The following is a 22968-nucleotide window of genomic DNA, read 5'->3' as shown; positions in this document are numbered from 1 at the left end:
CTTCCAACCAACCAAACATCACAATTTAGTCTAGCCTGACTTAAACACACATAGAACACTTACATTGGTCTACAGTTAGCAAATTCATCAGGCACAGCCTACTTTATTGTAAAGTGTTGAGCATTTCATGTGTTTGCACAGATATGTGCTTTGTGCCATGATGAGATGAGAAAACACAAAATACAATATCCAAATATCTCTGGTAACACGGTAACCTTAGAGTTCTGGTTTACAATCATGATCACGTGGCTGATTCTGATGTACAGCTCACTTTCATGGCCCATCATTTCAGGAAAATGCTTTGCATATCTGTAGTCACAGAAAGATCAAACTTGAAAATTCCAAGATGTTTTCTTCTGACTGTATATTGCCTTTATGCCATCATAAAGTTGAAAAATCATCAGTGGAACCATTGTAAGTCAGATATCATTTGTTTAAAATTATATGAAAATATATAAAAAATTAAAGTAACTAAAATGTAAAGAGAAATTCCTTTCAAATTCTTTGATTAAATATACTTGTTTTTCAAAACAAAATATTTACCTCATATATTATACAACAGTCAATACATATTATATATATATGATACATATATGCAATATACAATATATTATTTTCTATGTAAATACAGTTCACTTGGATATTTGCAGAGGTAAATAATTTATTTTTAAAAATTAGAATTTTTCATGAAGTAAAAAATCTGATTTTTAAAGTGTATTCAGTAATAAAATTTTATACAAATGATATCTGATTTAACAATGGTTGTACTTATGATTTTTCAACTTTATGATGGCACAAAAGCAATATACATCCAGAAAAACCATCTTAGAATTTTCAAGTTTGATCTTTCCCTGAATATATATATATATATATATATATATATATATATATACACATATATTTGAAATTTTAGGATAAAGTATGTTTCTGGTGCTTTGTAAAATTGTTCCATTTACATTATGTCATAACCCCTACATTTCTACAAAATATCCCCGAAAGATCAAATCATTCTTTGGGTTGAGTAAAAGATGTGTAAAAGTGAGAGATTCTCTTTTGGACTACTTAAGATAATCATTGACATTTAAGATCTCTGCCAGTTTTCTGGGGTGACATGGATTCAGTCTTAGTGGAAACCCTAAAACTATTGCTTGTGAGATTGTACTTTCTATTTGGCCAACAGGAGTTATTTGAATGTCAAACACGAATTGCATTTTGTGATTAACTTAGGTGTCCCTATGCATTGGAAGTCAGGGTAATGACAATAACACTTAAGAAATCTTTTCTACCAAACAATGGATATCTTCTGAATTCATGTGAAAATCACTGGGGGCTGAATCATGGAGGCTTCTGCAGCTGGCATTGAAAGAGACCCAATTTTGTCTTAAAGATAGTATTATTTTGTTATGGAGGTTGCTTTACCACAGACCTTGCATATATAAAGTGTAATCCTATAATCTTTCTGATATATACTATTCCTTGTTTTATTGAAAAGCAGAGTAAATAGTAGCATAAAATCTCTATAATTTGCTGGTTTGTAGGGTAAGGCCTCAGGCAAACCGTTTTCTTTTGTCTTGTCCCATACTTGCAGGGCAATCCCAATGTAAAACTGCTCTATACCAAAAGGACATTTTATTCCCTGATCTCCTGAAATAATAACTATTAAACATGCTCTATTTATTCTGTAGCTTACCATTGATCCTTAACCAATTTTTCTTTGTAATTTTAGTAATGAGTGGATATCATGTAAATATTCAGATACATGATTTAGTCAAAAAAAAGACACACCTTAAATTTTTTTAAAAAGTGAGGTTGAAAATGTGTTTTATTGACTTGGAAAGTGAAAGTGAAAGTGTTAATTATCCTGTGCTAGAATGGCACTTACCTTAATACTGATGCGAAGGCAGATACCATATTTATCTTAAACTACCCCACAGCAAAGAACCTGTGAAGAAGACAGTTACCTTCGGAACCATATTTATCATGTAAATAGCTCAGAAAAGGATACTGCCAGTTACATCTTTAAAATACAAAAATGCATGCATTTCACTATTTTGTAAATGCCAGGGAGATGCAGCATCCGTTAGAGTTAACGGTGCGGCACTTTTGTGTTCAGTAGCATGAATCATTAATCATGAGACAGGCCATATTCTTGTACTGCTTCTGCTTTCATTACTTGGCCTAATTAAACAGTTCTCTGAACTGGAATCTCAGATTCCTCTGTTACAGATTATCATTAATTATGGTGAAAGTGCTCAGAGATGTTGGACTCAATTATATTCTACTCAACTCTGGCACCGTGTGATTCATTGCGCAGCCTGCTCTGCAGATGTACTCTTTTCTTATCTCGCACTCCCACTTTTGTAAATTGGGCTCTGGCAGCCAACAAACTAAGAGTTATGTGCTGCGTTTTCATTAAAAACATGTTGGAGAAGCACAGACCAATTAAGGATTCTGTATTTTATAAGGAGTGATGAGATGAATGGTGGATTCTGGGAGAATTAGCTCAGTGAAGAAGCAATCTCAATCTTATTGTATTGCTAAATTTGAAGGGGTGGGGGCTTTCAATTGGTTCCCTCTCTGGCTTGAAAGTCTCTTTTTTTTTAATTTAAAGTAAATACATTTATTGCTAGTTAATAGGAAAACATTCAAAATTTTGTTTGATGCTTATGTGAGCTACTGAAAAACATTCCTAGTGACATATGCCAAGCACATTATAGCTCCAAAGACACTAATTTCATCAATTTTGACAGTCATTTTCCATGCTATGTAACAAAATCTGTTCTATAGCACTAGGTCTAGGCAAACTGGACTAATATTTTGGCATAGACAAAGCCAAAATATCAGAATTTGCAGGCTTTGGGTAGTGTTTGGGGTATGTGTTTGGGGGAAGGGGAGTGTATGATTTGACATATGGCACATGCAAATCAAATTATCTTGAAGTACTTCTATTGCATTTAAAATTTGTTTATTTATTTAAGGATTCCCTTTCCCCCCTTTCTTCTTCCTCCCTCTCCTTCCTCTCTCCCTCCATCCACCTTTTCCTCTCTTTCTCTTTTTTTTTTTGAATAAAAATGTTTCATTTGTTTTCAATATTATAGAAATTGTGTACACTTCAAAATTACATTTTTGTAATGAAAATAGAATAAAATTTAAAACAATTTCTCCAGTTTCTCTTTTGGTTATAAAACCATGCCCAAAAAAAGTCGAATATTTAAAAAAAATGGTATTTAAGCATTTCATCACAATAGAAGGTTTATTTAATTTAAATGTGAAAAATGCATAAAAGAATGAGAAGAACTTTTATTTGCAGATTATTCATTAAAAAGTTGGATGAGCTGGGCTTGGCTACCTTTTGGATCATAATTCAGAGATTTTAAAGAAAGTAACTACAGTGATAAATAAGCAAACATTTCAGAAGGGTATGCAAAAGAAATCATTTTCTCTTCCATTCTTATCATGAATTTTAAATGATAATAGAAATTATCTGCTTGTAGGACAAGTGTTTTTAAAGTAAAATCTGCATTCCAATATCTTGTGTTGTCATTTTTTAAAACTTCAACAACAATCAAGTCTTTTGCCTAAAATTATTTAATTAAAAAAATTAGTGTTGAGAGTAATCTGTACAGTGTAGCAAATTTTTGTTATTATGGATAAAATGACATAATTGTGTCAGTCAACAACAAGATTTGAGGGGGGAAGGCAAGGTATAATTTCATTAGTTTATATACAGAAAGAGAAGAAAGCATAGAAAGTTGGATTTATAAATCAATCTTTTATTTAAATGTAGTACATGGATTAAAACCAACACTTCCTACCTGATAAATGTGATTCTCACTAGTATGTGACGAAAATATATAAATACACTCTCTTCAGAGTAAATCTGAAGTTAAAAATTCCTTCTTCCTCTATTTGATTCCACTTAAAAAGTGTAGTTCCAAATCCAATAGACAAAACTGCTGTTTGTCTCCCTTTGTTTCTCATCTGAGAGGTTCTCAAAAATAGCACACACTCTCATCACACAGCGGTTCCCAGGGGTGGGATGTGGACAGCACTGTCGTGGTTCAAGTCAACTCAACTAGTCACACTTCTCATCATTTTTGCTAGTTCTCTATTTTTGCAAATAGCACCTTTGGTCAATTGATACTAAAACTGTCCTTGTCCTTATCTGTAACCCACTTTCCTACTTTTTAAGTAGATATATTTACCCACAAGAGCAGGTCCAAAAGTAAGTGAAGGGGATATTTCTTTTCTATTTTTTTTTTTATATTTTCATATTTTTCTGAAAGTTTCTATTTTTTTTCCTACGTGATCTTTAATTTGTATGTATTTCCATGCACTATATGCCCACTTTCCCTGAATGCAGGTCAGAAAGAGAATAGAATTAAAACAATGTGGAGGGAAAAAGTTCTAAATGTAAGCCTTTTGGCTTAACAGTTTGTAGGTTTTCATATCCTGCAGTAGTTTCAGGTTTTAATATATATGAAAATCAGTGGTCTTGTATCCATGCATATGTTTCGTCTATAATATAATTTTGACAGATGGTGAGCTGGATAAATCTAGTCCCTGACTATAGAAAACCTTGGCTTGACTTGCACTCTACCAAAACTTGTTTAAAAAGGCATTCACATGTATTTATTTTTTAAATAAAGATTCATTTTTTTGGCCTGCCCTGATTTCTCATTGAGATGCTGGCATCCTCATCTTCGACTGTCCCGTATACATTTTACCTGAGCAGTTGTGTGTGTGTGTGTTTTTTTTTTCAAACAGGATTATTCCATGCATAATGTTGATGACTATACTATTCTACATCTCCTCCTTATTAAAAATAAATATGTTACCTTGCCCCTGTTTGCACCATCTAAAATTCTGACAACAATATCTTACTTAAAAAAATACAAACCTAGAAACCAGGAAGCAGCTTCTCTCACTAGCAGCTCCAGACAGACTGCTCATTGAAAATGTAATACACTGCTGCCGTGTCACAGGTCAGCTGGCAAATGGCAATCTGAATTTTAAAAGGAATATGAATAAAATTCTGTTTTATTTTGAAAATGAACTTTCTGCCCTCCATCATGAATCCAATATATGTCTTAATCTTCTGTGCTCTTGAAGCCTGCGGCTCCTGGCTGAGTCCTTTGACTCCTGATCCTAATAAGGAAATAGGTTGTTTTCTCATCCTCGTCTCATTTTTAGAAGGGCTGAAACAAACAGTCCCCTATTTCAAATGTAATTGACAAAGCATAAAAACATGTATGTTATATAATTTTAGGTTTACAACCAAGCTCAGCACTGGGATGTTTTATTTTTAAATTTGATTAAGATGTTATACCTTTGGAAATGTGCTGTCAAGATTCGAAATCAAAATTTCCAAGTGTACGATGCATGTTTACCTTAGAACTGCACGTGTGAAGCTGATAAAGGATAGAATGGATAATGGTACACTTCTATTGGGAACATTTTCATTTAACCTGGACATTATTTATGGCCATACAGAGGGATGTATAGACAGAGTTTTAAAAAAAAATATTGTTATGGCTATTGTTGCTGTTTAAAAATCAGCTGAGTGTGTGTCATATCTGTGCCTATGTTTGCTATTTTCCTAAATAGAAGTTAGTTCATTATGCTCATGTATTTCTAAAATGATTGCTTTCACATTCATTTAAACACATGACTTTTAATTAAAAAAAATAAAATGTTCACCTTTAAAGGAACACAAGATTTTGATTTTTGAATGTATTTGTCCTTTTTATTTAAATTTCTTGGGAATGATATGCTGACATGGTGTCATTACTCTTGTTCTTTTTTTATAAATCAAATAATAATGGAGACTACATTTTAAAAAAGAGAAATGGTAGAATATGAAACACTTAAAGTAAGTGCAGTTAGGCATGCCATACTGCTTTTATATTTTATAATCATATTTGCATAGCATCATCACAATCTAATTGGTAATGGTAAGGAAATAAATGCTGACATTTAAGGGTGTATGTTTGCATGTACTGTGTGTATGTGTGTGAGGGGGTGAGAGAGAGAGAGAGAGAGAGAGAGGTGTACATGCACTCTTAAGCAATGGGTTATTTTAATGGTTGAATTTTGTTTAAACCTAAAAGTAGTCCATTATTGTTTTTTCAGAATATAGTTGTATTTTATTTTATTATTATTTGTTCAATCTAAGCTTAAAATAATTAATGCATTTGCAGTGATGCTTTAATTATTAAATGTTACAAATATGGAAAACTTTTTTAAACATTTACTTAAATAGTTATATGGAGTCCCACTACCTGATATCCTGATAATACATAGGAACTAAAATAGACCTGATAGAATGACCTGCAATTCAGCAGATAACTACTAAATATCCAAATATTGAATTAAAAACTAAGCATACAGAGATGAATAAGTCATGATCTAGCAACAATAAGAGAGATCTTGTAGGTGGTATAATCAAACATAATGCAATTGTCACCATCAGGAGAGACCCGTGCATTAAGGAAGGTAGGCAGAAGTAGTTAAAAGCACAGGGAGAGAAAACTGGTGTGGGGAAAGATGGGCTGAGGTCACAATATGGGACAAGTGATGCTTAGAGTACTGTCAGAGGATGAGGCAGACATGTTAGATGAAGGGAAGCTTATAGTATCTTCCTCTGGAGTGAGGTTACCAGAGTCAAGCATGTGCATTTTAAACTGGTAACTAAGAGAAGGGATAGGTATATGTGGTGTAAATGAAAATATGTGTTACATGGTCCTTATTGTGCAATGCATTTTATTCTTTCCCATTAGATAACAGACATGTTCAGAAAGTATTGGTCTAGATTCAGGAATATGTGTTGCTTACATTAAACCAAATTAAGATAGAAGAGAGTCATTATTTGAGTAATTTAGGCTTATATAAGTCATATTGTAATGATACACAGATACCTTATCTCAGTTCAGGAGTGGGCATATGAATTGGAATAATACAATTGTGCTATCAGGGCAGTGAAATTATTTCATGGCTATGGGAATGTTAAATACTCTTTGCTAGATTTGAAGTGTGCAAGGAGTCTGTAGTCCTAGAAATCATGTCCACATGACATGTAGGGATAAAGGACAAAGGACAAAAGGATACATGTGCCAGCTGGGTCAGCCTCCAGTGAAAAGCTTTCCCAGAAAGCAAGCCCTGTGGATTGTGTTTTTATCTTAGAAGCAAGAACTGTGTCAAAATGTCTACTTCTAGCTGTAAAGGAAGTGGAAAATGCATTTTTAACTGGCACATGTACACTAGTAAATAAGCATGGTATAATGAATATGAGCTTTTCTACTCGGTTTCTAACATACAATTCCTGATGACGTCAAAGTGTTTATAGTTTACTATAGGGAACAGACACATAAAAAAACTTATTTTAAGAGTACTTTAATATGTGTACCAACAACAAATTACCAGTGATATTCTTTAGACAATGATCTTTTTACCCATAAGATAGATTGACTTTCCTTTGATACAAATTGAAGGCAGTTTTCAGCTTTAAGATATAATAAACTCAAATATTATAGAAAATAAACCAACAAAAATTATTTTGAAAACCAAGATGGACTGATTCCATTATGCACTATTTGAGAGCAAACATCAGAAACATAATCAAGGTAGAAAGTCAATGCTTTTCTCAGAACCAAGCACCATTGACTGCTTCAATGGGAAGATGATGAATTTGGTGCCTGGTGGCCTCAGTGGCTGAGGAACCAATATACACTGTATCAGCAAGGCTCTGTAGTCCACTAATGGGAAATAACAACACTGTCTCAGCTACCAAGAAGAGGGAACAAGTCCCCTACTGCTGCAGAAGACTTGAACACATTGTTAGTAGAGTTTGTACAACCCACATTAAGTGGAATTTTTATGTGATATAAAGTGATCACATATCACTACATATCTGATGTTAAATAGCGTTCTGATGTTAAGTGAACACAGCAGGTAAGAAATTATAAATACATAGATTACATACACATGGAATAACTAGCAGCAATTATGAAAAGTAAGTTAGAAGAAAAGGAAAATATGCCCATGTAAATAATGATTTTAACTAATGTAAGATCAAGATAGCAGAATAGATGTAAATTAAGAAAATATTCCTGAACAATGTAAAAAAGACATGAAGACATGTAAAATTTAGCTGGGTGTGGTGGCACATGACTGTAACTCCAGTGGCTTGGGAGGCTAAGGCAGGGGATCCTAAATTCAAAGCCAGCCTCAGCGAAAGTGAGAGACTCTGGCCCTAAATAAAATACAAACTGGGACTGGGGATGTGACTCAGTGTTTGAGTGCCCCTGAGTACAATCTGGGGTACACCCCCCCCAAAAAATAGATGTATCATTTAAGTTGAAACATGGAGGATATATATATGATTGAGACTTTCTAGTTTACCATGAAGACTAGATCCAAAATATGAAAACTGAATGAATAAAAAAAATGAATAAAAAATTTATTGAATCCTTGTTTTTAAGTATTTTATTACTAAGAAGCATGATTTTTTTCAAACCACAAAGTTTTTATTGTTTAAGTTCAATAAAATGGGAATAAGTTTGACCTCAAATTTTTCAGTCAAAGGAAAACATTAATTTACATTCACAGTGATTTCTTCAGTTTCTAAACAAACAAGGACCAGAAGTTTTTATTCATAGGACTTGGAATTTTAAGCTGCTATATACAGTAGGAGAGAATATATGTCACCAAAAAAGAAAAATTACTCCACAATGAAAATGTGTGTCTTAAGAAACAATGATGAGTATACTTATCAATGAAACACATTAAATATAAATAAAAATTAAGGTTAAATAATTACTTTAATAACAATTAGAACTAACATTCCAGATTACAGAAATATGGTTACTGATCCTACAGTATTTCTGGATAAAAGTCAGGCAGAATAAAGGATATTAAGATCTTGATTTCAGTGGAGTGTGTATAAGGGCTAGAGAATATATTTACAGATAAAGAGACAGGTAAAGATTTCTTACAGCATAGAAAACAAAGACATAAATAAAATCTGACAAACTATAGCAAATTTAAACAGAGGTGTTCTCTAAAAGATAGTTCTATAAGAATAAAATGTAGGTTAATAGAAATATATATAATAGAAATGTCAAAGAAGTATCCAGAATATGTAAAGAATGTGGACAACTGAAAAAGAAAAAAAATGGGTAAAATATTCATTTTTTTAAAATATTTTTTAGATGTTGATAGACCTTTATTTTATTCATTTATTTATATGCGGTGCTGAGAATCAAACTCAGTGCCTCACAAATGCTAAGCAAGTGCTCTACCACTGAGCCACAACCCCAGCCCCTAGGTAAAATATTTAATATACACTTCATGAAATATGATTTTGTATGACCAAAAAAATACAAAGATTCTCAAAATTAATATTTATCAAATAATGCAAAATGAAAATATGAGAAAACTACTATAGTCCTTCTAGAAATGTAAAATTTTAGTAGATATTACCAAGTATTGGCAAAGATGAAAAGCTGATAATTTTCTGGTTAGAATACAAAATTATAAAGAAAATTTGGAAATAAGTTAGATAAAATAAAAAACTATAACTGTCAAATGTTTAAAATAACTAGAATAGGTACAAATTTCATAACTTTGGTGAGAATGTAAATGGCATAACTACCTTCAATACTATTTGGTGTTTCTTTATAATAAACTCTAACTTACATATCTTTCCAACAGCTAAAGTCCTAATTATTTCTGCAATGAAACAAAAATATATCACTATAGTGCTCGCAGACATTAAAATAATAAATTTTATGAAAATTTAGAAAAAAAAATCAATTTCTTGAAAAGTACAAATTCACCAAGATGAAATTAAACAAAAAGAAATTAATCAATTTAATCCATTATAATTCATTGATGCAGGAAAAAAATGAACAAAACTGAATTCTAATGCATGACAAAATCTTTAGCAAACTTAAAGAGAACTTCCTTAAGCTGATAAAGGAATCTAAAACCAAAAAAAAAAAAAAAAAAATTCCAACTAATGTCATGCTCAATGTTGACAATGTTTTCTCTCTATAACAGGAAACAAGGGAAGATGTTCACTCTCATCACTCCCACTTAACATCATATTAGAAGATGTAACCAGTTCAATATGGCAGGAAAAACAAATATATACAGAGAGTAATGCTCTTTCTCCCTGTTCACAGGGAACATGACTGTACAGGAACAAAGGAATATACAAAACAATTACAGACTTAATGAAAATGTTTAGCAAGGTCACAAGATGCAAGGTCAATAAACAAAAAGGCAGTTATATTACAACATATTGGTAATGAGTAATTGGAAATATTTATTTTAAGAAATAACATTTATGATAGGTGCAATATCATGAAATCCTTAGCAGCCCATCTAACAAAACATTTACAGGATCCATATGCTAAAAAGTAACAAAATATTTACAAAGTTAACATCTAAAAAATGAAAAACATACAAAATTCATGAATTGTAAAACTCGACTAAGTAAAAATGATGATTATGTGTGTGTATTTACAAAAGGTTTTAACGAAATACCTATTACAATCTCAGTACCATATTTTGAAGATAGAGAAAAAGTTACTCAAAAATTAATACGGCAAAGTAAAGGAACTAGAATAGGTAAAATAAATTTCAAAAGAACAAATAGTAAGGGATCATGCTTATTTCAAAACTTACAATAATAGAGTGTTGTAATTCAGTATATATAATATTGCCAGATAAATAGATATGTAAATAAGTGGAGTGGAATTATGAGTCCAAAATTAACCCCACACAAATATGAGCATTTGACATTTGTCATAGGTACAGAAGTAATTAAGGGGAGGAAAGATGGTCTTTTCAACAAATAGTTTTGGGTAAAAAAAGTAATTACAAACAAACTCATGCCATGTACAAAAAATATTAACTCAGATCACATACTGAATTGTAGAACATAAAAGTAAAAAAATTTTAAAGGTAAAAAAGGAAGTTATCCTCAAGCCCAAAGACTTGCCAAAGAGTCCTTCAGTGTTGACACAAAAAGAATGATTTGTAAAATGTAAAACTCAATAAATTAATCTTTATTAAAGTTAAAAAAACTTCTATTTGAAAGACACTCTTTAATATGATAAAAAGGCAAGATATTCTGGGAGAAAATGTTAAGAAATGATATGTATGGCATAGAACCTGTATTAAGAATATGCAATGGACTATCCAAATTGAATAGTAAAAAAAAAAAAGCCAAATTTTTAAAAATAGACCAATGACTTATTTCATAAAAGTGAAGCAGAAAACAAGCACATGAAAAATTTTACCTCATTTGATATTTGTATAATGCAAATCAAATTCATGATGAATTGACACTATTCATCCAGTGGAATGGATAAAATATTTTTTTTAGGAAAATACTAAAAAAGTGTTGCTGACTTTAAATTCTTGATCCTCCTGCCTCAGCCTCTGGAGGCACTGGGATTACAGGCATGGGCCACGGTGACTCAGCAATGATGAGGTGCTTAGCAACTCAGTGAGACCCTGTCTCTAAACAAAATACAAAATAGGGCTGGGGAGGTGGCTCAGAGGTTGAGTTCTCCTGAGTTCAATCTCTGCTACCAAAAAACAAAAAAAGAAAAGAAAAGTGTGCTGACCGCTGATGGTAAAAGAAAAAAAAAAAAGAAACTCTGAATCACTATTTGTGGAAATGACAAGTACAACTGGAAAACATTTTGGCAGATACTTACCTTATGACCCAACAATCTTTAGAGTAAGGAAAACACCTTCTCACCAAAATATGTGCATGAATATTTATAGCAGCACTATTTATAATCTTCAACATTTAAAAGCCCAACTATCCTTTAGTGGGTCAAAGGATAAATAAACTGTTGAATCCATGTAATAGAAACATTTAAAATTTTTGTTCTAATTAGTTATACACGGTAGTAGTATGTACTTTGCCATAATATAAATATATGGACTATAACATCATTCTTCTGGTTGTATATTATATAGAATTATTGGTCATATAATCATAATAATCATATAGACACAGGATAGCAATGTCTGATTCATTTTACTATCTTTCCTCTTTCCAATATCCCTCCCTTCCATTCATTCCTTTTTTTTTTTAATCCAAAGTACTTCCAGTCTTTTCTAACCTCCCTGTTATTGTAAATTAGCATCCCCATATCAAAGAAAACAGTCAGCCTTTGGTTCCTTGGGATTGGCTTATTTCACTTAGCATGATATTCTCCAGTTCCATCCATTTACCAGTATATGCCATTATTTTGTTCTTTTTTTTTTTTGACTGAGTAATATTCCATTATGTTTATATGCCACCTTTTCTTTTTCCACTCATTTGTCGAAGGGCCCCTTGGTTGGTTCCATAGTTTAGCTATTGTGAATTGAGTTGCTATAAACATTGATGTGACTGCATTATTGTAGTATTCTGTTTTTAAGTACTTTGGTTATAAACCAAGGAGTGGGATAGGTGGGTCAAATTGTGAATCCATTCTAAGTTTTCTGAGGTATCCATATGGCTTTTCATAATGATTGCACCAATTTGCAGTCCCAACAGTGATGTATCAGTGTTCCTTTTTTCCTACATCCTCACCAACATTTACTGTTGCTTTTATTCTTGATAATTGTCATTCTACTGGAGTGAGATAAAATCTTTATGTAGTTTTAGTTTGCGTTTCTCTAACTACTAGAGATTTTAAACATTTTTCCATATATTCCTTGACTGATCATATTTCTTCCATGAAGTGTCTGTTTAGGTCCTTAGCCCAATTATTGATCTATCTATCTATCTATCTATTTATTTATTTATTTATTTGGTTTTAAGTTGTTTGAGTTCTATATATATCCTGGAGATTAAAATTATATCTGAGGTGCAGATGGCAAAGATTTTCTCCCATTCTTCATGTTCTTGATTGTTGTCTTTGCTGTGTAGAAGATTTTTAGTTTGATTCCATCCCATTTATTAATTCTTGATTTTATTTCTTGCTTTAGGGGTCTTGTTAAGGAAGTCAGTTTCTAAGCCAGTGTGATATAAATTTGGACCTTCTTTTTCTTCTATTAGTTTCAGGGTCTCTGTTATAATGCCTAAGTCCTTTATCCACTTTGAGGTAAGTTTTGTGCAGGGTGAAACATAGGGGTTTAATTTCATTTTATAACATAGGAATTTTCCAGTTTCCCCAGCACCATTTGTTGAAGAGGCTCTCACTTTGCCAATGTATGTTTTTGGCACTTTTGTTTAGTATAAGATAACTGTATTTATGTGGGTTTATCTCTGTGTCTTCTATTCTGTACCATTGGTCTACATGTCTGTTTTGGTGCCAATACCATGCCGTTTTTGTTACTATAACTCTGTAGTATAATTTAAGGTCAGGTACTACAATGCCTCCTGCTTTACTTTTCTTGCTAAGGACTGCTATGGCTATTCTGGGTCTTTTTTTTTTTTTTTTTTTTTTTCTTTTCAAATAAATTTCATGTCTGCTTTTTCTAGTTCTATGAAGAATGTCATTAGAATTTTAGTAGGAATTGCATTAAAGCTATTTAGCACTTTTGGTAGTATGGTCATTTTGACAATATTAATTTTCCTATCCAAGAGCATGAGAGATCTTTCCAGCTTTTCCAATTTCTTTCTTTAGTGTTCTGTGGTTTCCATTGTAAAGGTCTTTGACCTCTTTTGTTAGATTGATTCCCAAGTATTTTATTTTATTTTATTTTATTGAGGCTATTATGAATGGGGTAGTTTTCCTAATTTCTCTTTCAATAGAGTCATCACTAATGCATAGGAACATACTTGATTCATGGGTGTTAATTTTACATCCTACTACTTGCTGAATTCATTTATGAGTTCCAGAAGTTTTCTGGTTGAGTTTGTTTGGTCTTCTAAATATAGAATCATGTGATTGGCAAATTGGGACAATCTTAATTCTTCTTTTCCTATTTGTATGTCTTTAATTTCTTTTTTCTAATTGCTCTGTCTAGAATTTCAAGGATGTTATTGATGAAAGTGGTAAAAGGGCATCCTGTTTTGAGAGTGAATGCTTTCAATTTTTCTCCACCGTGAATGGTGTTGGTCTTGGGTTTAGCATACATGACTTTCCCAACGTTGAGGTATATTCCTACTATCCCTAGTTTTTCTAGCATTTTGAACATGAAGTGATGTGGCATTTTGTCAAATGCTTTTTCTGCATCTATTGATAAATCATATAATTCTTGACTTGAAGTCTGTTAATGTGATGAAATATTGTTATTGATTTCTATATGTTGAACCAAACTTTCATCCCTGGGAGGAAACCCATGGATCATGGTGCACTATTATTTAAATATGTTTTGTATGCAATTTGTCAGAATTTTGAGAATTTTTGCATCCATGTACATCAGGGATATTGGTCTCAAATTTTCTTTCCTTAATGTATCTTTGTTTGGTTTTGGTATCATGGTGATAAGAGCTTCATAGAATGAGTTTAGAAAGGTACCTGCCTTTTATATTTCATGGAATAATTTGAAGAGTATTGGTGTTAATTCTTCTTTGGCTAAGAATCTGTCTGGTCCTTGGATTTTCTTTGTTGCTAGGCTTTTGATGGTGTCTTCTATCTTATTTCTGGAAATTTATCTGTTTTATTGTATATATCCTCCTGCTTCAGTTTGGGTAGGTCATATGTCTCTAGAAATTTGTCTATGTCTTCAAGATTTTCTATTTTTTTTCAGTATAAAGTTTCAAAATAATTTTGATTATTGTCTGTATTTTAATAGTGTCTTTTGATATTTCCTTTTTTTTTACACATTTTACTAATTTGGGTTTTCCCTCTCTTTCTCTTCATTAGCTTTATTTTATTTCTTTTTTCAAAGAACCAACTTTTTGGATGTCATTTTTTAAATTGTTTCTTTTGTTTCAATTTATTAATTTCAGCTTGGATTTTAATTATTCCCTGTCTCCTACTGCTTTTGGTGGTGATTTGCTTCTCTTTTTCTAGTTCTTTGAGATGTAATGTTACTTTTTTTGTCTATTGTCTATTCTTTTAGTAAATATAGTCAGTGCAAAGAACTTTCTTTTTAGAATTTGCTTCATCATGTCCCAGAGTCTTCGATATGTTGTGTTGCAATTCTCATTTACTTCTAAGTATTATTTCATTTCATCCCTGATTTCTTCTGCTATCCATTGATCATTCAGTGGCAGATTATTTAGTCTCCAGGTGTTAGAGCAGCTTCTATTTTTTATTTTATCATTGATTTCTTATTTCATTTTATTATGATCTGATAGAATGCAAGGTATTATCTCTGTTTATTTGTATTTACTAGGAGTTGCTTTGTGGTCTAAGATATGGTCTATTTTAGAACAGGATCCATGTGCTGCTGAGAAAAATGTGTATTTAATCATTGATGGATAAACTATATATGTCTGTTAAGTCTAAATTATTGATTGTATTATTTAGTTCTATAATTTCTTTATTTAGTTTTTGTTTGAAGGATCTATCCAGTGGTAAGAGAGGTAAGTTAGTGTCACCCAGTATTATTGTGTTGTGCTTTATTTGAAATTGAGAAGGATTTGTTTGAGGTACATAGGTGCTCCATTGTTGGGGGCATAAATATTTACAATTGTTATGTCTTGTTGACGTATAACTCCTTTAAGCAGTTATCTAATATCCTTCTTCATTCCTTCTGATTTACTTCAGTTGGATGTCCACTTTATCTGATATGAGAAAAGAAACTCCTGCTTGTTCATGCAACCCATGTGAGTGATATGTTTTTTCCCATCATTTTAGTTTCAGTCTGTGGATGTCTTTGGATATGAGGTGAGTCTCTTGGAGACACCATATTGTTAGGTCTTTGAATCCAAAATGCCAATGTATATTTTTTGATTGATGAGTTTAAGCCATTTACATTCAAGGTTATTTGTGAGATATGATTTGTATTCCCAGTTATTTTGATTTATTTCTGTTTTTTAATTTGTATGGGCTTCTTCTTGATTGACTATTCCGTTATTGTGGTTCCTCCATTTGCTGTTTTTACTTTAGTTTTTCATTTCATCTTTTAGAATATTTTGCTGAGAATGTTCTGTAGTGTAAATTCTTTTAACTTTAGTTCATCATGAAACATTTTTATTTAGTCTTCAAATCTGAAGCTTAAATGTGTTGGGTATAGTATTCATGGCTGGCATCCATTTTTTAATTTTTATATTTTTTAGTTGTAGATGGACACCATACCTTTATATATTTATTTATTTCTATGTGGTGCTGAGGATCAAACCCAGTGCTTCACATGTGCTAGGCAAGCACTCTACCACTGAGCTATAACCCCATTCTGGCATCCATTTTCTTTCAGAACTTGGAATATATGATTCAAGATCTTGTAGCTTTGTGGGTCTGGGTTGAGAAATCAGCTGATATACAAATTGGCTTCCCCATAAATGTTATCTGTCATTTTTCTCTGAAAACCTTAAAATTCTATTCTTATTTGGTCTTATTTGTGTCTTCATGTGGGTCTGTTTGTAATTTTGTTCATTTGGGATCTTGTAAGCCTCCTGTATTTGATTTTCCATTTCCATAGGTTTGGGAAATTTTCTGATATTATTTCATTGAAAAGATTATGTATTCCTTTGATTTGTATCTCTGTGCCTTCATCTATCTCAAAAAATCTTAAATTTGTTCTTTTCATGATATTCCATATTTCTTGGAAGTTACGGTTATGGTCTCTTAATATCTTCTCTTTGGTCACCTTTATTTTCAAGATTATTTATCTTTTCTTCATTGTCTGATATTCTATCTTCCATGTGGTCTAGTCTGTTGATGATGCTTTTCGTTGAATTTTTAATTTGTCTTATCGATTCCTTCATTTCAAGGATTTGTGCTTGATTTTGCTTCAGAATCTTTATCTCTTTATGGAAGTGATCCTTCACCTCCTGAATTTTATCCCTGATTTCACTCCTTTATCATCCTTTACCTTGCCAATCAGTTTAACTATATATATTCTAAAATCCTTCTCTGACATTTCTTCTACTGTGGTGTCAATGGATTCTATTATTGGTCATCTTAGTTCATTTTGGGTGATTTGTTTCCTTGTTTTTTTCAACTGTCTGTGTGTCTACCCATCTAGCAGTGTGGATCTAAGGCAATATAGTTTCTACTATGTAGACTTATAGTCTTCCTAAAGTTTTCCAGTATGTTGTCTTTAAGAGGGAGACAAATAATAACAGCAACCAGCTCCTACTGTGATGTCTACAGTATTGTCATACTAAACATAAATGATATGCTCATTTATTGCCTATGATAAAAGCAGTAAGCTTGCAAAAGGGTTTACAATTTCAAATTGTGGACAAAGAGAGACCAGAAGTGGCGTAGGATGTAATGTTTATGAGGAAGGAGAGAATATACTAGTAAAAAGTAGGGAGAGTGAAAGAGTAAATAATAGAAGTTGACTATTGTTTTTTTATTCAAACCATTGATAAAATTTTTATAGCTTCTATGCATATATGTATATGATTTTTTCAAAAGTGAGATTTCTCTATACATTCTATTTTAAAAAAATTTAGTTGTAAATGGACACGATACCTTTATTTTATTTATTCAATTCTATGTAGTCCTGGGGATCAAACCCAGTGTCTCACACATGCTAGGCAAGCTCTCTATCCCTGAGCTACAACCTCAGCCCCTATACATTCTATTTTATAATTGCTATTTCACTTAACTATAAAACAAACATTCTGAAAATGTCTCCCTGTGTCATTAAATATTCTTTTTTTCTTTGTTCATTTATTTATTTATTTTTATAGACTGCATTTTGATTCATTATACACAAATGTGGTACAACTTTTCATTTCTTTGGTTGTACACAATGTAGATTCACACCATTCATGTAATCATATATGGAGGTTGACTGTTAGCAGGAGAAAAGAGAGAAAGAGAATCAAGGGAAATAGATAATTGAGATAAAAAATACATATACATATATGTATAATAAAAATTTTTAAAAATAAAATAAAGTAAATAAATATATAAAACAATATAAATTAACAAATACAAAACAAAACTGAAATATACTATTCAGATCCCAGTCTTCAATCAACTTACATTTGAAAAATGATTGATTTCAAAAATAGTAGAAATATGAAAGAAAAAAGAAAAAACAAAGACCTTGATGAGAAATTGAACAATTATTTCTGTTGGAGTTCAACAGTTTCTCAGCTTTCATTCTCAGCAGTTAGGTGCAATTGTCTGTAATTTGATGTTGCTCCACCCTCAGGGTGGGTGGGGTTGCTAGGGTGAGAGGGTTAATCCTAGAGGCAGAAATCCTGGAGACAGAATGTAGGTTTAGATATCCTCCAATCTCTGCTGAATGCTGATTGGTCTGGAAATTTTAAGTCAGAGCATCTCCATGACCCAGCAGTTGCTGGTCCATGCTGGAAGACTTCACTCCAGGAAGCTCATTTAGGTTCCACTTGTGTGGTGTAGGAGCCTGTTCTTAGTCCCCTACCTGTAGACCTCACTATTCCTGGTCTCTGATTCAATCTCCAAACTCAATCTCTCCTGTACCCCCACTTTGGAATTCTTCGTCAGGTGCTTCTCTCCCATCTGGTCTTCAGGGTTGGCTGCTGGGACCAATGCATTGTTTGCAAAGTTGTATGCAAGATGGAGCAGGTCTGGGAGCTAAGTAGTAGGTAGTAAGTTGAGGCCCAGCTACAATGGGGGCCCTTCTGTTCTGTGCCAGGTGGATCAAGACCAGGCACTGGGACTTGCAGGCCAGCCATGAAGCTTTGAGCAGTGGGCTGGTTCAGGGGCCAGGCTCCGGTTGGGAGACTAGGGACTGGGGAGAAGGAGGTCCCTGTGAGGTGCAAGACTGATTCCAGACCTGGCCTGACCTGGCCAGACCAGGGAAGGGAGTCAGGGACCAGGCTAGTGCTGGGACCTGAGTGGGCCCCTGGAACCCAGTGGGTGCCAGACTGACTGGCTGAGCAAGTTGAGAGCAAAATGCTCTCACAGCTCTTCCAACCTTCTGACTCCAACTGCTGTGGCCACTCCCATCAATCCCCATGAACCTCAGGACTCGTAGAGCTGGGGAGAGCCAGGCTCTCTCCATCCTCTCTAATCTGCGTTCTCCCTGTTTAAATGATCCCACTTTCTAACTTTCTACAGGACTGCTAGGCTTAGACAAGCTCACGTCAGTATAGCTGCAAACTCACAGATCTGGGTTTCCAGTTTCTGTAGGCTCCACCATGCTGCAGCCTCAAAATGGTTCCTGGATCAGCTTTCAGCAGATGATTGATAAACTCTGGTGGAGAGGTTTTTTAAATATCTGATTAATGAATCAGTCTCTGGTTCAGTTAGGGCATACTGCTACTCCACTCTCAGAGTTTTATACTCTTAAGTCTCTGGGAGACTTGATAATCCTGCTATTTGAGTTCTGGATAACCAAGTGAAGAGAAATGCTGCCTCAACACTAATTCACCATCTTCAAGCCCCTCAATAGAAACTTTTAATTGATAAAAAGGAATGAGTTAACCAAGTGATCAAAATTAGTATCAACAGTGATAAGTCATGTTGGTTTTATGTACCCTTGACATGGTGTGATAAAAATGGCAAAGGGGGGGTCTTTGTTATCTTTCTCCCCCTAAACTGATAACTGTAATTATGAGAAAAGCATTAGACAAATATTAATTGAGACAGAATCTACAAAATGCCTTGCAGTATTCCTCAAAACTGTCAAAATCATCAAAAACAAGGACAGTCTGAGAAATTGCCATAGCCAGGAGGACTCTAAAGAAACATAACAAATAAACGTAACATAGGGTCACAAATGTGGCCGTGAAAAGAAAAATATTAGCTAAAAACAAAGGACATATGAATAATATATAGATTGGTTAATCAATATATCAATATTGATTCCTCAATTCTGACAAACGTATTATGTAACACAAGATAATGAGGGAAAATGATAATATCTGTGTATAATCTTTATAATTTTCTATAAATTAAACTATATTAAAATGAAGAGTTAATTAAACTATCTTTAAATGCATGGAAAGAAACATTAAAGATGAAAGTGAAAGAAAATATTAAGGAGCAAAATAAGAAGCAAACTATTGATACATGCAGCCTTTTGGATGAATCTCGTACATTATTCTGAGTAAGAGAAACCAGTTCCCAGACAGTATATGCTATATGGTTTCAAACTTGTTCTAAAAAATACCCTAGTGCTACAGTCGGATTATATGGAGATCCTTCATACTGATTTCTACAGTGACTCTAATTTACATTCCCACCAACAATGTATAACAGTTCCTTTCTCCCCACATTCTTGCCAGCATTTGTTGTTATTTTTATTCTTGAAGATTGCCATTTTAACTGGAGTGAGATGGAATTTCAGTGTAGTTTTGATTTGCAATTCCCTGATTGCTAAACATGTTGAACATTTTTTCATAAAATTGTTGGAATTTAGTCCTTTTGAGAAGTGTCTCTTCAATTCATTTGTCCAATTATTGATTGGGTTATTCAGAATAGAAGAGTAGTTGGCAAACATTTTCTCCCATTCTGTCAGTTGGCTCTTCATTCTGTTACCAAAGTCAGCATATTTTATAGATACATGCATATGCATGTTTATGGCAGTACAATTAACAATAGCCAAATTATGGAATCAGTCTAGGTGTCCATCCTTAGATAAATGGATAAAGAAAATGTGGTAAATGTACACAATTGAGTTTTATTCAACCAAGAAGAAGAATTCAGTTATGTCGTTTAAAAAAAAAAAGTTGGAAATGGAGACCATGATTTTAGGAGAAATAAGTCAGAGTCAAAGAGAAGAAAGTATTACATTTGCTCTCATGTGGAGGCTAGGAGAAAAAAAATCAGGAATAAGGAAAAACAAAGAGATTCCATGAAATTAGATGGGAAATTAGAGGGATATAGGAAAGGGGTCAGGGGGAGGAAGATGAATTTACTGGGAGTTAAATTGGTCAAATTAAGTTTTTTCCTATGCATGAATAAATCACAATAAAACCCAACATTGTGTGTACTAAATACACACTAGTAAAAATATTTTTAAAGACGATAGTGATAAAAGACACATTAGTGATTGTCAGGGGTTAGACTTTAGTGGAGGATTTGACTACAGAGGAATATCACCAATATATTTTATGGAGTGAAGCAACTATTCTTTAATGTGGAGATAATTACACAAATATATACATATGTTAAAACACAAATAACTATACATCAAAAAGATAATTTCATATTGATTGAAAATTTAAAAGTAAAGCAAGTTTCAGAAATATATGTATAGTATGCTGTCTCTGGGGTGGAAGGGAAGAAAAAAAGAATATATAGCTCTGTGGGTTTCTATATATTCAAGTCATCAGCAAAAGCAGAGAAGAACCCATTAGCTCATGTTGGAGTGAGCTGGAGGAAGATTTTTTATCATATTTTAATGTTTTTGTGTTTATTATGTATTTCAAAAGTTAATAAAATTTTAAAAATTTCAAAAACCTACTCAATTTTTACAGGAATGGTCATTGTAGTTTTATTTAAAAGAGCCAAAACCTAGAAACAAGCCAAAGGTACATGCAAAGATGATTGGAAATACAAATAGTGGCATACCCATAAAATGAAATACCACTTGGTTTAAAAAGTAATACAGGTGAATGTCAAAAGCATTATGATAAGCAAGTGAAGTCAGTTACAAAAGAGCACACACTTTATGTTTCTGTATATAGCAAATATCTAGTAAAGGAAAACAGATCAAAAGTCATCTGAAGTGGAGGGGATGGTGGAGTTGGGAAAGATATAACAAAAAAAAAAGACTTGAGGGAACTTTTTGGGGAGATGAAACTGTTCTGTCACCTTATTGTGATTATACAAGTGAACATATTTTTCAAAATTTAATGAATTGCACACTTAAAATGGGTACATTTTATTTTATCAGAATCATTCCTTAGGGATGAATTTTTGGAGAATAGACTTCCTTAATAATAAATCTTTTTATAAATGGAGCTATTGAAGAGGAAGAAGGAAAAGGCTTAGAGAAATTGATGTCATTTTATGTTCATTTAGTTTTGTACATCTTAATAATGATCTTTTTTTAAATTTTAAATGACAACGATAACTGAATTTTGAATCTAAATAATAGAAAATAGATTCAGAAGTCATTGTATAATTTTTAATTTAAAGCCAATTGTAATTATTATCGCTTATTTTTTTGTACAGGAAAAATTCAGAACATTGATCAAGTGAAATGAAGACCAGTTTCTATAAGCAAATAGAAAGAGGATTATCATTCATTTGACAAAGAACAAAAGAAGGTAAATTCAAAGCACTGTGATGGGGGTGAGAGATCAAGGAACTTGTCAAGGAAAACCTTTCCTGACAAAGCATAGCTATCATTCATGACTTACAGGACTACCTTCCTTTCTTTCAACCTCCCTCACTTTGCTTTCTTTCTCTTTTTCTCTTTCTTCATTTCTGTCTCTCTCTCTCTCTCTCTCTCTCTCTCTCTCTCTCTCTCTCTCTCTTTATTTCTCATTTTTTTTCTATTTCAAATTTTGCTAATCTGATTGGCATGAAAAATACATAATTTATTTTTAATGTACATTGTTTTGGTCAAAGGTCAAGTTTAATGATGTAAGTTATGCTAACTGGTCAACTTGATTTCAAGTCATGTGAAAAACCTATTCAAAGCTTTGCCACTTACTTAGGTGATTTTTTTATTTCTCATTTCTCACAATACTAATCTTTTATAGTTGTATGTGACATATAAATATATATATCTTTTAAAAAATAATTTTAGTTGTTCTAATTAGTTGTGCGTAACAATAGAAGGCATTTATACATTTTGATAGATCATGCATAAATGGAGTATAATTATATTTTCTTGTTTCTTGTGTTTTCTCTTTTTTTTTATTTATGTGTTTTTCATGTTTGCTTTTATCCACATGCTTAAATCTTAGGTGGTTATATCAAGAGAGTATTTTAAGGTGAAAATATA

This window comes from Sciurus carolinensis, chromosome 3 (genome assembly GCF_902686445.1).
Source record: "Sciurus carolinensis chromosome 3, mSciCar1.2, whole genome shotgun sequence".
Taxonomy (NCBI): Eukaryota; Metazoa; Chordata; class Mammalia; order Rodentia; family Sciuridae; genus Sciurus; species Sciurus carolinensis.
The sequence above is the reverse complement of the archived record's forward strand: the minus strand, read 5'-3'. Positions refer to the sequence as shown.